Source organism: Oryzias latipes, chromosome 14, assembly GCF_053564925.1.
Source record: "Oryzias latipes strain Hd-rR chromosome 14, Olatipes_Hd-rR_3.1".
NCBI lineage: Eukaryota > Metazoa > Chordata > Actinopteri > Beloniformes > Adrianichthyidae > Oryzias > Oryzias latipes.
In genome coordinates, this window is record NC_136250.1 from 5704471 (window position 1) to 5709338 (window position 4868).

Here is a 4868-nt window from a genome sequence, read left to right on the forward strand (position 1 = left end):
AAAGCACAGAAAAAAAGTAAATTCAAATGTAATTCATATTTTCTAAACAAAAAATGTACATTTTCTAAAAGCATCTTCCTTAAGGTTGTGTTACATTGCTGCTACATACATTTTGTGCATTATCCACACAAACATTCTGTCTTTCATGATACGTGCGTGATATTTGATGCATGATAAGTGTTTCTTGCGTTCATCAGTCGTTGATGTGCGAAGATGTTCGTCGCACACATCAAATTGAAATTGTGTAATTGACGCACAAATCACAAATGAATTGCATATAAACAGCGCAATAATCATGCACGGTTAATTTTCTTTGTTGATTTCTGTGTTCTTTGAGTGGTTCATTCATACTTCTGTGATTTTAACGTGGTCCACTTGTGAAATTTCATGTAACCATTGTCACTTTTATCACAACTGCAGTGTGATGAAAAATGTCTTTGATCAGATCGAAGATCAGATTAGAATTGATCTGTGTATGTGGGCCCAGAAAAACTTCATCCGATTATAACAAACTTGCGTCACTTATGCAGAGCAGCCGATCGGTCCTGTTCGCGCTCCAAAGCCTTTTCTGGAGCGCCACACTGTCTAAGCATGATGTAAAAGCCTGTGCACTAATGGCCCATGATCTGAATAAATTGTTTATATGCACCACGATCGGATCAACAATTGGAAGAACTCACATAAAAGTTAAATTAAATTTGATTTTCACCTGCATAGACTGGTTATTTCCATAAGTCTAAAGTCAGTGGAAGAAGGTGCCTATTTTAATACAAATCATTTTTTCCTACTTTTTTTCAAAGGGAGTCACAAATGTTTTGAAATTGGCAACAATTTTACACAATAACTTTGCTAAAGCAATGACGCTCACAAAAATTGAGGAAGTTCGCAGGTGTAACTGCTTTGTTCTCTGGCTTTTTTGAAGTCACAAAAAGCCACAGAACTGCTTCCGGGATTCTTATCAAAAGCAAGCCACAAAAAAAAAAAAAGAAGACATAAGCCAGGTCTGTCTGCAGCATTCAGTCTCGTGAGTCAAAGAGCAGAACATCTTCAGAAGGTGAACAACGACTGACTTGTTTTGTCTTTCACTCAATAGATCGTTGCAAGTATTTGTTCATTTCCATAAATGTTTATATTAAATATATGTTTTTCATGTTGGTATGCGTTTTCTTTTTCTAGTCACAATGATTTTCATCTCTTTGATCACAGCCGCTCTGTTAACAGGATCTTCTGGAAAAGGTAAATTTGTCTGTAATATATTTTTAAACGAATCACACATTTTTCAAGAATGTTAAACATATGTTAAACATGTTTTCATCTTTTTGTGTCTTCCAGGTTTTACAGAGTGCAGCTTTAATGAATCTGGAGAAACTTTGTGTTTTGCTGTAGCTGGAAAATCTAGGCTTTTTTACCTGTTGAACACAGACTTTGTTGACATGAGGCTTCTTAAGGATGGTACAAACAGAATCTTGAAAACACTCCCAAATGGATCAGTACAAATCTATACTAACACAGCCAGTTACTTTAAAAATGGAACAATCAAACTGAACAATGTCTCAAAGAAAGATGCTGGAACTTACATGCTTGAGGAGTTCAACTCTGAAGGGAAAGTTCTGAGAAAGTGCAGAATCCATCTTAATGTACTTGGTAAGAAAAATGTTTTTTCATCTCTTTTTTACATATTTTACACATTTAAGGATTAAAGATTATGGTTAGCTTTCACAGATAAACAGAAATATGTTGTCCTACTTGAATTGACCTTTATGTAACGGAGTTCATAAAAAAAACGTATTAAAAGTCACTGAAGGAAAAAATTATGCAATTTTAAATCCTTAAGCCAATACAAAAGAAACAACAACACACAAACGTTAATGGTCAAATGTAAATGTTGAAATACTGTAAAGCTCAACTGCAGTTAAAATTGCATCTGTTTAGGTCCAAAACTTCTCAGAACGACATAAACTAACAGTTGTAAGAATCTTTAAACCACTTTTAAGTAACACTGATTGAAACAAACTGTTTGGTAAACAAAGACAGGTTTTTTCAACCTGTCAGACTGTAGATCGCATCGGCTCCAGCAGTCTGTCACTCCAAAAAAGATTTATGAGTTCAGAAATTAAACGAAATGGCGACAAAGCAAATGACCTGAAAATGAGGATGTGGAAAATTAGGCACTTATATAGACTGAGGACAATTAACAGAAATGAAAACAGCTGTGGATGATTCTGAACATGAACCTGGTGTGACTGACAGACAGGAGGATTAATCCAAACAAAACATGACCAAAAACATCACTAGAATGCACAATCCTCACACCTACGTAAATGTTTCATGAAACCAACACAATTGAAGAAATACAACAGATTGGCTTAATATTTTAGAGAGTATATCACAAATGTTTTGTTATAAATTTTTGACAAGAAACAAGTCTTATTTTCACTCATTTTGGTGGACGTGAAAAACAAGGCGACATAAATATTATATCTTATTTCTTGCAGCTCCTGTGTCTGTGTTAACGGTGTCTCAGCAGTGTTTGTCACCAGAACAGCAGAAAGTCACCTGCTTCTATGAGGGAGATGAAGCAGAGCTCACTCTGTCTTTGAATGGTTTCTTACTTTTACAATCAAACAAACCCATTCAGTCCCTGAACAATGACACATCTGATAGATCCAGTGTATTTAATGTTTCCATCATCCTGCATGGACATCTTCTTGGAGACATCATGTGTAAAGTCTGGAACAATGTCAGCAGAGATGAGACAGTTATAACCCTCACTGCTTGCAACGGTACAGTAAACATTTTTCATAGAGAAAAGTTGGACGATTCAAATCATCAGTTTCTTCTAAATCTAAATAAACATTTGTTTCCTCCAGGTCCACAGCTAGTTTTTGTGGCTGCAGTTGCTGCAGTTTCTGCAGTTGTCCTTCTCTTAGTTTTTGCTGCCTTGACTGCCACCCTTAGGAAACTTTGCAAAAAACAAAGAGCTGTGACAGTTAATGCAGGTAAGTTACTCATGAAGAATTCAGATAAAAATGAGTATTATAGCAGCATTAAAAAAAATATCCCTCCAGGTGACAATGAAGCTGCTGTCATCTACACGGAAGTAAAAGGGAAAAAGGGTAAAAGGAAAACTGAAGCCAGACTACAAGACAGTGCCTGACAGCTATTTTATATTTCAAATGTATAAAATATTGTCAACGTGTTTACTTTTTTTTCCTTGCTTCAATCAGGAACATTTTACCAGGGGATAGATGAACTTAAATACAGAATTACCAAAATGAGTGCTTTAAAGTTTTGAAACTTTGTTTGAGAATGATTTGTTTTATCATATTTTATCACAATATGGAAATAAATTACTTGTTATGAATGAATCAACAAATGAATTGCTTTGTCATCACAACGACAGAAAAGATAGATATAGGCAGAAAAGGGAAAAACATGACGGGAACGGTGGTGGCACATTAAAAACCATACATCTCTACTCAGCTCATGATTGGGCATAAGTTGAGCTTAATGCTCAATTCCGATTTTTTTTTAAAACATCGGATTTTATGCAAGGCCGTTCACATTTCCAATTAAATGTAAACTTTGTGATCTCCTCTGTGACTGTGAAATGACCAAGAAGTGACCTGCATGCGCAAAAGAGTAGTCAACGGGGAACGACATCAATGTTAGCGGAAGTAGCTAACGTTAACAATGGATGTCAACAACAGTGTTGTCAACAGCGGAGCTCTTTTTGCATTATTTCATTTATTTTCACAAAGGAGCCAGCTCAATTACAATCTTCTCATTTTAAGAAGGCATTGGAGCTGGGATCGTCTGTACCCACTGTTGTGGTATGGGGATGTGAGTGTGCTGGGACCATGTGTGTGTGTGTATAAGAGAGAGGAGAGAGTGTGTGCAGCGAGGAAGGGAATGAGGGAATGAGGGGGCCAGTGCGGGCGCGCATTCATGTTGTGTGTTAAGGAGGAAGGAGAACAATAATAAAAGAAGGCTTCCCCCATCAGAACTGCTTTTGACTCTTTATTAATCAGTTCTCGAGAATCTGAGGGTCCGAGGGAAGTGAACCCCCAAAGGAGGATTTGCCTTTGGTCCCCTGCGCTTCTGACCACGGTCGGAAAGTTAAAAAAGTCATCGCAGGAAAGGTTCAACACCATGCTCGGCCATTTCGCTGGAAATGTTTTCAAAAACCGCCCAGTTGTGTTGGAAAAATGTATATAAGTTATCTCCTTTGCTTTTATGAATTACCTAGCTATATAGGTAATATAATCCTGTTTGCAGAAGTGTTTGCGTCCAAGTTCTGTTTCACAGAAAGGTGAAGGTGAAATTCTTGGGAGGAAACCGACGGTCTTAGCGTCTTCCCAAGATCAGCATGTTATCTGCTTCCAGACCGGAATAAAAGGACGCTCTGTGTCAGTTATCCGTGAGAAAAGACTTTGCAGGGCCAGGGATGATGTGGGAAGACTGTGAAAAGACGTGTTGCAATTAAAGTTTTCTGATAGCGCTGCAGCTGTGTTCTTATCTGTTTCCCCTTCTTAGAGCTCAGTGCATATGTAAATTAGGGAAACCCCAACAAATTTAATAAAACGGGAGGAGACAGGAATATGCGCCAGAGCGGAGAGAGATGGTAACTGGGTACTATTCTCTGTTCGTTCTCCTCGTACTCCTTGGTCTGTTGTCTTTCTTTCTTTATTGTGTTATTCAGATGTTGCTTTAACCCAACAGGTTGCGATAAGAGCCCCGGAGTTTGGCCTGAATAGAGTTGTCACCCTAAATATGAATCCAACCGGTGAGCTCGCTGCCCCAAAATTCATACTTTTGGACATAGAGACTGTGATAAAGCTGATATGAATTTGATCTCAAAATAACTT

At 37.6% G+C, this 4868-nt stretch overlaps 2 long non-coding RNA genes across 2 annotated transcripts; both read left to right on the forward strand.

The window, feature by feature from the left end:
• Positions 1-973: 973 nt before the first annotated feature.
• Positions 974-1644, forward strand: LOC144981322 (uncharacterized). The gene is made up of 3 exons (XR_013647527.1): positions 974-1054; positions 1177-1236; positions 1333-1644. It is a non-coding gene; the product is annotated as an uncharacterized LOC144981322 (long non-coding RNA).
• Positions 1645-2604: 960 nt separating this feature from the next.
• Positions 2605-3997, forward strand: LOC105355562 (uncharacterized). Its single transcript, XR_013647526.1, has 3 exons — positions 2605-2783; positions 2871-2999; positions 3069-3997. It is a non-coding gene; the product is annotated as an uncharacterized LOC105355562 (long non-coding RNA).
• The last annotated feature ends 871 nt before the right edge of the window (positions 3998-4868 follow it).